This window comes from Nerophis ophidion, linkage group LG17, assembly GCF_033978795.1.
Source record: "Nerophis ophidion isolate RoL-2023_Sa linkage group LG17, RoL_Noph_v1.0, whole genome shotgun sequence".
NCBI lineage: Eukaryota > Metazoa > Chordata > Actinopteri > Syngnathiformes > Syngnathidae > Nerophis > Nerophis ophidion.
This window is the reverse complement of record NC_084627.1, coordinates 3,756,091-3,768,513: the sequence shown is the minus strand read 5'-3', so window position 1 is coordinate 3,768,513 and position 12,423 is coordinate 3,756,091. Positions and strand designations below refer to the sequence as shown.

The window sequence follows — 12,423 nt, the reverse complement described above, 5'->3', positions numbered from 1 at the left end:
CAGGATAGAGCGACTGCTATAGGCTCCATCGTAAGTGGACTTTTAATCGCATTTATTTACTAGCTAGAATGCATAAAAAAGAAAAAAATATGTATTCTTGTCTTACATAAGGATTGTGAATGATAGGCACAATTCCCCAAAAAGTGCAGTTCTCCTTTAATTAAGATGTGCTACGTGATGTTGTGTGGTAAACGCCGGTCCAAAACAAAGATTAAAGTTCATTACAGTTGGACACTAAAAGGCCTGTTATGTGATGCTGTGAAATTACTTTATGATCGATTTATCAGATAACAACGCTTTAGTTTGTTTCTGACTACTTCCTGGTTCATGAAGGACGATGAACACACGTGTGGTGGACAGAGGACAGGCCCATTCATGTTCCATCGTGACTCCCAACACTAATGTATTATTGTGTATGCAACTTTATCCAGATTCTCACCAAAACCTTCTTTGACCCATGCATGTGCCACCCCACCATCCATCCATCCATTTTCTACCGCTTATTCCCTTTCGGGGTCGCGGGGGGCGCTGGCGCCTATCTCAGCTACAATCGGGCGGAAGGCGGGGTACACCCCGCCAATAAAATAAAATACAGTTATATGAAAAGTATTTGAAATACGTCAAATTAATCTGAATGACACATAACAAAACTGAATAACATTAAATTAATCTGAAAAACAAAACTGAAAAACATTAAACTAATTAATTTTTTTTTTCAATCTGGTAAAATGAAATGATGAAAAAAAAATTGACAGTTTTAATGATTTATAGCGCTTTTCTTTAGAGACTCAAAGCGCTTTAAATAGTGAAACCCGTTATCTACATCTTTAGGCTACATTTAAACCAGCGTAGGTGGCGCTGGGCGCAGGTGGGTAAAGTGTCTTGCCCAAGGACACAACGGCAGTGACTAAGATGGCAGAAGCAGAATTGAACCTGGAACCCCCTATTTGCTGGTTTAGGTTGGCCTGACGTGAAGAAACTTTATTTTTTCAAATTTAAACAAATTTAATTGCAAAAAAATAATAATAATTTAAGTTGAATTAAACATCAATCAATCAATCAATGTATTTTATTTCGGCAATCTTCACATAAAACAAATGTATTTTATTTCGGCAATCTTCACATAAAACAAAGAACAACAACAAGAAAAGAAAAAACAAAAACAAAAAACACTCATTTGAGCAATGATTGAGCCGAAAGGGTGTAGGTTGAAGCAACGCTTATATAAACCTACCCCATCACAACAAGAACAAGGTTCAAAATATATAAAATCTAAAACATGCTTCACTTATATGACTTTTTTTTTTTAAACAATATATAAGCAACATATATGTAGCACACGTCTCATATACACAGTTTAACATTTAAATCAAACATATACATTTGTACACTTATATATATTTATATATACACACACATACACACATATATACATATATACATACACACACATATATATATATATACATACATCATACATACACAATTCATTTAAATTCCATATAAAGTGGTGATATATACATTTTAATATAACCTATATGTATAATTATGAAATCATAAATTGTATTTATATACATATATATTATTGTCTTTCTAAAACAATGTTTGCTCTTCTTTCTTATATTTACTAATGATAAATGATTTAAAAAGCTTTTTAAACTGGTTTATGTTGGTGCTGTGTTTTATTTCATCCTTTAAACAGTTCCATATTTTAACCCCTGCTAATGTTATACTCATTCGTTTCTGCGTTGTTCTACAATATTGGATCTTAAAAAGTAGTTCTCCTCTTACATAATTCTATTATAGCATCAAATTAAATACTCTGAAAGATGTAAATAATCTAAATATAAGAGTAAAATTGGACACATTTACAGATTTAAAGATAATATTTAAATGTATCTAAATCCACCTCAGAATCTGAAAAATGTCAATTTAAGTGATTTTTAAAAAATCTACAAAAATAACATCTGACAAATTTTAAGTAATGTAAATTCATCTGGAAAAGATACATGACTCATGTTAAATAAACGTTTAAAAAAAATCACAAATACAATTATCTGGCAGATTTAAATTTTAAGTGAAATTTTAAAAATCGAAAAAAAAATATCTGACAATTTCAAACTAATGTAAATTTATATTAGAATAATATCTGACAGATTTTAAATAAACATTAAAAAAAATTACAAGTACAATTATCTTGCAAATTTAAAACAAACACAATGGGGAAAAAACAAAAGTGAAATGATTTGACAAATTTAAACACAATCTCGATAATTTGATAAGATTTAAACAAATTTAAAAAATTCTATATCAATAATAATACTAGATGAGGCAATTCCTAAAGGATTTGCGCGTGAATGCTCCAATGCTGAAGTTGAACTTCAAAATGACTAATTGTTGAAGAAGAGCAACTTTGAAAAATGTCCCATTTGTTTCAATGGGAATTTCATGAAAATTTGGGAGTTTCGGGAAAAGCAGGATTTTTTGGGAAAATTAGTAAAAGACTTGAATGTTCTAAATGAGTTAAAATGGTTGGTGTTGGAATTTTTCAAATCGATCGAAAAATGATGATGTAGTAACATTTAAATTGAGAAACAGTATTATGGAATTTCAGGAAAACCGGGAGGTTTTTCAGTTCAAAAAACAACTTTGTTTTTTGTCCTGATTAACAGGAATTTGTTGACGGGGGAATGGTTGAAGTGAGTTGAAAAATGTGGAAAGAGTAGTCGCCAGAAAAAAGGGGAGTTCTGGGAAATCCTGGATTATTATTTTTTTTAACCTGGAAAGATTATAGGTAGAATGTCCAGTATGAGTGGAATGTGTTGAAGGTGGAATGATTTGAATCGGTTAAAAATGTGAGGATTGTGGAAGTTTGAAAAACAGACGATTCATTTCGAATGGGGAAAAAATGTCCCGGAAAACCTGGCCCCTTACTTGCAGTGAAACAAACTTTGAATGCTCCAGAATACCAAAACATTTTGGACAATTGCATGCTCCCAACCTTGTGGGAACAGTTTGCATCAGGCCCATTCCTCTTCCAATATGACTGTGCACCAGTGCACAAAGCAAGGTCCATAAAGACATGGATAACAGAGTCTGGTGTGGACGAACTTGACTGGCCTGCACAGAGTCCTGACCTGCACCTGATAGAACTAATCCGGGAAGAATTACAACGGAAACCTCACCAATGTACTTTTGGAAAAACGGAGGAAAATTCCAATGAACACACTCCGCAACCAACCGGGACGGCGTGGCGCAGTGGGGAGAGTGCCCGTGCGCAACCCGAGGGTCCCTGGTTCAATTCCCACCTAGTACCAACCTCCTCACGTCCGTTGTGTCCTGAGCAAGACACTTCACCCTTGCTCCTGATGGGTGCTGGTTAGCGCCTTGCATGGCAGCTCCCTCCATCAGTGTGTGAATGTGTGTGTGAATGGGTAAATGTGGAAGTAGTGTCAAAGCGCTTTGAGTACCTTGAAGGTAGAAAAGCGCTATACAAGTACAGCCCATTTATTTAACCTTGTGGACAGCCTTCCCAGAATAGTTGAAGCTGTGATAGCTGCAAAAGTTGGACCCACATCATATTGAACCCTATGGGGTCAGGAATGGAATGGCACTTCAAGCTCATATGTGATTTAAGGAAAGTGGCCAAATACTTTTGGCAATATAGTGTATCCAAAGTACTGCTATAAATGTATTGCTCCAAAAAAATTGTGTCCTGGGTATGACATTGAAGTGCATTCGGCAGTGGAGGCTCCTCTATGCGGGTCTCGGGGCACTAAGAGGTTAACCCAGGGGTCGGGAACCTTTTTGGCTGAGAAAGCCAAGAAGCCAAATATTTTAAAATGTATTTCCGTAAGAGCCGTAAAATATTTTTTTAACCCTGAACACAACTAAATGCGTGCATTTGTGAGTAAGACTAACATTTTTAGACTATAATAGGTCTCTTATTCTTTGTAATAACATTGTTATTCTGAACCTAACTGTGGAGGGGGCGTGGCCTGCGGGCCTGCAGCGAAGCGGGGTGTTGCCAGGACCGGCCTCGAAATCAGCGACAGGTGCGTAGACGGCCCACATGGGCCTTGTTACCTAATCACCTGTCGCTATGTTATAAGCAGCAGCCAGGAGGAGAGACGGGGTTGGTGCTGGAGCCAGAGCGCGAGCCAGAACGAAAGAGAAAAAAACAATTGCTGGAAACCAACTGAGAGACTTATTGAAAAATTAAACAATACTGTAACCCTGAAACAGGGTCTCATGTCGGTTCTTGGTGGTCTGAAGAACCCCCAGGAGGGCAAGCCCCACACTAACCAATAATAAATAAATAACTTCTTACCATCAACGCAACTTCTTGAACAGGTGCGGTAGAAAACGGATGGATGGATTAAAAATGCACGATGATGTTTTATATTTTGAACATCATTTTTAACACTGATTACAAGTGGAATTATTCGTTATTCATCGTGTTAAGCAAAGTCAGCTCAAATTTACCTGAGAGCCGGATGCAGTCATCAAAAGAGCCACATCTGGCTCTAGAGCCATAGGTTCCCTACCCCTGGGTTAACCCCTTTACTACTGTAACCCCAGGTGGCCCTTGGCAAAGGCCTAGTACCTGACTGCCCCCTAGTCAGGGATACGGTGAAGACCTTGGAGCAGGCGGAAGACGGTAGATGTACGAACCACCACGACTGCCGCCATGGCGGAAGAAGGCGCCCCCACATCCTTGTGGGCCCTGTTATGGGAAAATAACAATCCAAGTCCTCAACGGTGGAACAGGCAAAGGATGATTGCTAACCAGTCAAAGATCTTTTATATGTCAGGAACTTTGGTATTTGTAGGGATGTAATTCAAAAACACTAGTCAAAGGTATTTTATATATCAGAAACTGCTCTTTTGGGGGATCTAATACAAAAACCCTAGTCAAAGATTTATTATATGTCAGGAACTTTGCTGTTTTTAGGGATCTAATTTAACCTACTGAAAAAATACCCCTTATATAAAAAGCAGGGGTCTCAAAGTCACTTTACCTGGGGGCCACTGGATGCAGAGTGTGGGTGAGGATGGGCCGAAAGAAAAGATTTCTCCAAAAATATATTTTTAAATGTCTTTATTTTTATTTTCAACACAAAATAAAATCAAAATATAAATGAACAAAATGAACTTTCTCTGTGCAAATAAGACACGTCGTAGCATCCCAGAAGAGTTAGTGCTGCAAGGGGTTGAATGGCAAAAGTTTTGTACTTGTATAGCGCTTTTCTACCTTCAAGGTATTTAAAGCACTTTGACACTACTTCCACATTAACCCATTCACACACACATTCACACACTGATGGACGGAGCTGCCATGCAAAGCGCTAACCAGCACCCATCAGGAGCAAGGGTGAAGTGTCTTGCTCTAGAACATCTGGGTATTTGTTCTGTTGTGTTACGGTGCGGATGTTCTCCCGAAATATGTTTGTCATTCTTGTTTGGTGTGGGTTCACAGTGTGGCGCATACTTGTAACAATGTTGAAGTTGTTTATACAGCCACCTTCAGTGTGACCTGTACGGCTGTTGACCAAGTATGCTTTGCATTCACTTGTGTGTGTGAAAAGCCGCAGATATTATGTGATTGGGCCGGCACGCAAAGGCAGTGCCTTTAAGTACTTCTCCCTACGCCCGTGTACCACTCCGTACAGCGGCGTTTTAAAAAGTTTTTTATTTTACTTTTTGAAACAGATACCAATAATTTACGATTTTTCATTTCGAAGCATTTATCGACTGATAATATCTGCAATCCGATATTATCGGACCTCTCTAATTCAAACGCATGAGAATGTTTTATATTTTGAATGTCATTTTTAACACTGTGATTACCAGCGGAAAAAATCATTACTTATCGTGTTAAGCAATGTGAGCTAAGATTTATCTGAGAGCCAGATGCAGTCATCAAAAGAGCCACATCTGGCTCGAGAGCCATAGGTTCCCATGATGATTGCTACATTTAGAACATTCAAATATTTCAGGTTAATTTTTATACGTCGCAAACTCATCCCGCCCTACTTGCCAACCCTCCCGGATTTTCCGGGAGACTCCCGAAATTCAGTGCCTCTCCCGAAAACCTCCCAGGACAAATTTTCTCCCAAAATTCAGGCCACGCCCCCTCCAGCTCCATGCGGACCTGAGCAACGTGTCGACAGCCTGTTTTCACGTCCGCTTTCCCACAATATAAACAGCGTGCCTGCCCAATGACGTTATAACTGTAGAATGATCGAGCGCGAGTTCTTGGTTTCTTATGCGGGTTTATTGTTAGGCAGTTTCATTAACTTCCTCCCAGCGCGGCAACAACCGAAAACCACAGCAGTCACGTTTCGTCCACCGTAAAGCAGTTTGTCTGCCGTAAACAGCAATGTTGTGACACTCTTAAACAGGACAATACTGCCATCTAGTGTACATGCATATGGTTAGAAAAATAGTGACATAGAATGGAACAAGGATGGAAAATTCAACCCTTAACTCAACAATGAATAGATGAGTGTTATGTGTGTGTATATGTGTAAATAAATTAACAATGAAATTCAAATATTTCTTATATATATATATATATATATATATCGTATTTCCTTGAATTGCCGCAGGGCATATAGTATGCGCCTGCCTTGAATTACTGCTGGGTCAAACTCGCTTCGCAAAATAATTAGCGCATGCTTAGTATTACCGCCTGGTCAAACTTGTGACGTCACAAGTGACACTTCCCCTGTCATCTTTTTCAAAACAGAGGAGGCTAATTTCAATACCGGTAATTTGAAACCGCATAAAATGAAGAAGATTAAGAGCTATTCAGTAGGATTTAAGGTCCAAGCTTACATCACACTCAAATTTTTACTGCATGCCTTTGATAAGTGCCGGAGTGAGAAGAGGCTTTAAAGTAATTAGCGCATGCTTACTTTTACCGCATGCCTTTGGTAAGCGGTAAGAGTGAGAAGAGGTTTTAAATTAATTAGCGCCCCGGCGACAATTCAAGGAAATACGGTGTGTGTGTGTGTGTGTGTATGTGTATATGTATATATATATATATATATATATATATATATATATATATATATATATATATATATATATATATATATATATAGATATATAGATATATAGATATATAGATATATATATATAGATATATATATATATATATATAGATATAGATATAGATGAAATACTTGACTTCAGGGGGTTCTTCAGACCCCCAAGCACCGACATGAGAGCCTGGGGTGGTATAGCTCGGTTGGTAGAGTGGCCGTGCCAGCAACCTGATGGTTGCAGGTTCGATTCCCGCTTCCGCCATCCTTGTCACTGCTGTTGTGTCCTTGGGCAAGACACTTTACCCACCTGCTCCCGGTGCCACCCACAGTGGTTTAAACGTAACTTAGATATTGGGTATCACTTTGTAAAGCGCTTTGAGTCACTAGAGAAAAGCGCTATATAAATATAATTCGCTTCGCTTGTTTCAGGGTTACAATATTGTTTTATTTTTCAATAAGTCTCTTCGTTGCTTTCCAGCAATAGTAATTCCAGCGCCAATCGAGTCTCTCCTCCTGGCTGCTGCTTATAACAGAGGGACAGGTGATTAGATAACAAGGCCCAGGTGGGCCATCTACGCACCTGTCGCTGCAGCCCCGCAGGCCACGCCCCCCTCCACAGTTAGCTTCAGAATAACAATGTTATTACAAAGAATAAGAGACAGAAATGTTGGCCTTACTTAAAAATGCATGTGTTTAGTTGTTTTCAGTGTTAAAAAAAGATATTATATGGCTCTTACGGAAATATATTTTAAAATATTTGGCTTTTTGGCTCTCAGCCAAAAAGGTTCCCGACCCCTGCGCTAGAAAATGGATGGATGGACTTCCATCCATCCATTTTCTACTGCTTATTCCCTTTTGGGGTCGCGGGGGGCGCTGGCGCCTATCTCAGCTACAATCGGGCGGAAGGCGGGGTACACCCTGGACAAGTCGCCACCTCATCGCAGGGCCAACACAGATAGACGGACAACATTCACACTCACATTCACACACTAGGGCCAATTTAGTGTTGCCAATCAACCTATCCCCAGGTGCATGTCTTTGGAAGTGGGAGGAAGCCGGAGTACCCAGAGGGAACCCACGCATTCATGGGGAGAACATGCAAACTCCACAAAGAAAGATCCTCAGCCTGGAATTGAACCCAGGACTGCAGGACCTTCGTATTGTGAGGCAGACACACTAACCCCTCTTCCACCGTGAAGCCATGGATGGACTTGACTTGGTGAATTCAGCTGTAAGTATACTCCTCCCCTCTTAACCACGCCCCCCGCCGACCACGCCCCACCCCACCCCCGACCACGCCCCCCACCTCCCAAAATCGGAGGTCTCAAGGTTGGCAAGTCTGGGTAAAACCTGTTCGCGGGCCGTACTTTTGCCATCCCTGATCTACAACATCATGGCCGGAGACAGTTGCACCTAATGACCGCGTAGTGAAAGTAAAATATTTGAACAGCCGTAAACCGAAGGTGTCGTCAGAGCTTGTAGTATTGCAGTGTCTCTTTAATGGAAGGGGGAGTGTAGAAGAGGGACAGGCACAAAAAAAAAAAAGAAAAAAAAAAGGAAGAAGCGATGAATAGGAGGCAAGAGAACCACCTACCATGACCAAGTGCGCTCTAAATGTAGGACACGCATCCGAGTGGCTCACAAACGCACCGTCGGGGGACACATTTGGGAAGGAGCCGGAGAAGAAGCAGCATGTTCGGACGTGCCTTATCCCATTGCCAGCCTCCTCAACATGGTGCCACTCTGGATCGTCACGCGGGGGAAGGAGGCTCGCTCCTCTTCGGCGTCTCTCGGAGCACAAGAGTGCCAGTAAATTACATCACATCTTTCTCCCATTATCAATGGTAGGCATTGCGTAATTGACACCCCCCTCCCTCCCTCCCTCCTCTTTTTTTTTTTTCTTTTTTTTTGGGGGGGGACGCTATACCAAGATTTTTTTTATTTTTTTTTTGTAATTTTTTTGGGGTGCCTTTTTTTTGTTCGGCGATGCCCTTTTCTCGGCCACGAAAAAAGGACGCCTGGCAGAAGCTGGAGAAAGGATGCGCGTGAGGCTGGACGTGTGCTGCATTCAGGGACACCGGGAACTCGCGGCCGTACGACAGGACCTGAGAAGCGTCGGGCCCCACCGCGGTCTGCTCCTTTTCCTTCCCCCTGCAGGAGCATGCTTGCGTGAGGGATGAGGCCGTGCACGGGCACTCCAGCGGGCCAGAGCTGCGGCCTACTTCTCACCACAGCCGGTGGCGACGCTGCTGCAAGACCCGCGAACACACCGTCCACGTCACGTCAGCATCTTTGGTACACACACACACACACACATTACATATTTTGTCATTTCTTGGATGCAATCAATGTGTGTGTGTGTTGGCAGTAGGGGGTGAGGAAGGGGGGGGGGGGGGCGCACACACGCCATGCCATGACTACATCCATCTGTAGTCATGGCAACCAGATCCTGTTAATGGATGTGATTCCCCCTATTGTCAGCTCCCTTCCATTGCATTCGTCACCCATGTTTAAATGCCGCCGTCCTTCCACTTCCTGGTTCGTCATCGTGACCCCAGGCGTAAAGATGAACTCGTACCCGGACCCCTCACCGACATTTTCATGCGACGTTCCACGCCAGCGGACTGCAAAGTTTTGCGCCTCGTGTTTTTTTTTTTTTTTTGTCTTTTTCTCAACCTTCTCAATCGTCGTAGAAATGTCGCCACACGCAATAATTGTGGAAATACAAACCCCGTTTCCATATGAGTTGGGAAATTGTGTTAGATGTAAATAGAAACGGAATACAATGATTTGCAAATCATTTTCAACCCATATTCAATTGAATGCACTACAAAGACTAAATATTTGATGTTCGAACTCATAAACCTTATTTTTTTGCAAATAATAATTAACTTGGAATTTCATGGCTGTAACACGTGCCAAAGTAGTTGGGAAAGGGCATGTTCACCACTGTGTTACATCACCTTTTCTTTTAACAACACTCAATAATCGTTTGGGAACTGAGGAAACTAATTGAGGAAGCTTTGAAATTGGAATTCTGTCCCATTTTTGTTTTATGTAGAGCTTCAGTTGTTCAACAGTCCGGGGTCTTCGCTGTCGTACTTTACGCTTCATAATGCGCCACACATTTTCGATGGGAGACAGGTCTGGACTGCAGGCGGGCAAGGGAAGTACCCGCACTCTTTTACTACGAAGCCACGCTGTTGTAACACGTGGCTTGGCATTGTCATGCTGAAATAAGCAGGGGCGTCCATGATAACGTTGCTTGGATGACAACATTTGTAGCTCAAAAACCTGTATGTACCGTTCAGCATTAATGGTGCCTTCACAGATGTGTAAATTACCCATGCCTTGACAACTAATACACTCCCATACCATCACAGATGCTGGCTTTTGAACTTTGCGCCTATAATAATCCGGATGGTTATTTTCCTCTTTGTTCTGAAGGACACGACGTCTACAGTTTCAAAATATAATTTGAAATGTGGACTCGTCAGACCACAGAACACTTTTCAACTTTGCAAGAGTCCATCTTAGATGAGCTCGGGCCCAGCAAAGCCGGCGGCGTTCCTGGGTGTTGTTGATAAATGGCTTTCGCTTTGCATAGTAGAGTTTTAACTTGCACTTACAGATGTAGCGACCAACTGTAGTTACTGACAGCGTTTTTATGAAGTGTTCCTGAGCCCATGTGGTGCTATCCTTTACACACTGATGTCGCTTTTTGATGCAGTACCGCCTGAGGGATCAAAGGTCCGTAATATCATTGCTTAAATGTAGTGATTTTTCCAGATTCTCTGAACCTTTTGATGATTTTACGGACCGTAGATGGTAAAATCCCTAAATTCCTTGCAATAGCTCGTTGAGAAATGTTGTTCTAAAACTGTTTGACCATTTGCTTACAAATTGGTGACCCTCACCCCATCCTTGTTTGTGAATTACTTAGCATTTAATGGAAGCTGCTTTTATACCCAATCATGGCACCCACCTGTTCCCAATTAGCCTGCACACCTGTGGGATGTTCCAAATAAGTGTTTGATGAGCATTCCTCGACTTTATCAGTATTTTTTGCCACCTTTCCCATCTTCATTGTCACGTGTTGCTGGCATCAAATTCTAAAGTTAATGATTATTTGCACACAAAAAAAATGTTTATCAGTTTTCAATCAATCAATCAATGTTTACTTATATAGCCCTAAATCACTAGTGTCTCAAAGGGCTGCACAAACCACTACGACATCCTCGGTAGGTCCACATAAGGGCAAGGAAAACTCACACCCAGTGGGACGTCGGTGACAATAATGACTATGAGAACCTTGGAGAGGAGGAAAGCAATGGATGTCGAGCGGGTCTAACATGATACTGTGAAAGTTCAACATGATACTGTGAAAGTTCAATCCATAATGGATCCAACACAGCAGCGAGAGTCCCGTTCACAGCGGAGCCAGCAGGAAACCATCCCAAGCGGAGGCGGATCAGCAGCGCAGAGATGTCCCCAGCCGATACACAGGCGAGCAGTACATGGCCACCGGATCGGACCGGACCCCCTCCACAAGGGAGAGTGGGACATAGAAGAAAAAGAAAAGAAACGGCAGATCAACTGGTCTAAAAAGGGAGTCTATTTAAAGGCTAGAGTATACAAATTAGTTTTAAGGTGAGACTTAAATGCTTCTACTGAGGTGGCATCTCGAACTGTTACCGGGAGGGCATTCCAGAGTACTGGAGCCCGAAATGAAAACGCTCTATAGCCCGCAGACTTTTTTTGGGCTTTGGGAATCACTAATAAGCCGGAGTCCTTTGAACGCAGATTTCTTGCCGGGACATATGGTACAATACAATGGGCAAGATAGGATGGAGCTAGACCGTGTAGTATTTTATACGTAAGTAGTAAAACCTTAAAGTCACATCTTAAGTGCACAGGAAGCCAGTGCAGGTGAGCCAGTACAGGCGTAATGTGATCAAACTTTCTTGTTCTTGTCAAAAGTCTAGCAGCCGCATTTTGTACCAACTGTAATCTTTTAATGCTAGACATGGGGAGACCCGAAAATAATACGTTACAGTAGTCGAGGCGAGACGTAACAAACGCATGGATAATGATCTCAGCGTCTTTAGTGGACAGAATGGAGCGAATTTTAGCGATATTACGGAGATGAAAGAAGGCCGTTTTAGTAACGCTTTTAATGTGTGCCTCAAAGGAGAGAGTTGGGTCGAAGATAATACCCAGATTCTTTACCGTGTCGCCTTGTTTAATTGTTTGGTTGTCAAATGTTAGAGTTGTATTATTAAATAGAGGTCGGTGTCTAGCAGGACCGATAATCAGCATTTCCATTTTTTTGGCGTTGAGTTGCAAAAAGTTAGCGGACATCCATTGTTTA

At 41.4% G+C, this 12,423-nt stretch overlaps 1 protein-coding gene and 1 long non-coding RNA gene across 2 annotated transcripts in view; one reads left to right on the top strand and one right to left on the bottom strand.

Moving 5' to 3' along the window:
• The window catches only part of LOC133535804 (uncharacterized), a 21,930-nt gene extending 13,028 nt beyond the window's left edge, over nucleotides 1-8,902 (bottom strand). Inside the window, exon 1 of the long non-coding RNA XR_009802330.1 lies at nucleotides 8,647-8,902. This is a non-coding gene — a long non-coding RNA (uncharacterized LOC133535804). The remainder of the gene's footprint in view (nucleotides 1-8,646) is intronic.
• The window catches only part of taok3b (TAO kinase 3b), a 24,568-nt gene continuing 20,576 nt past the window's right edge, over nucleotides 8,432-12,423 (top strand). The window contains exon 1 of the mRNA XM_061875760.1: nucleotides 8,432-9,347. The gene's annotated coding sequence lies outside the window, so the exon portion shown is untranslated. The remainder of the gene's footprint in view (nucleotides 9,348-12,423) is intronic.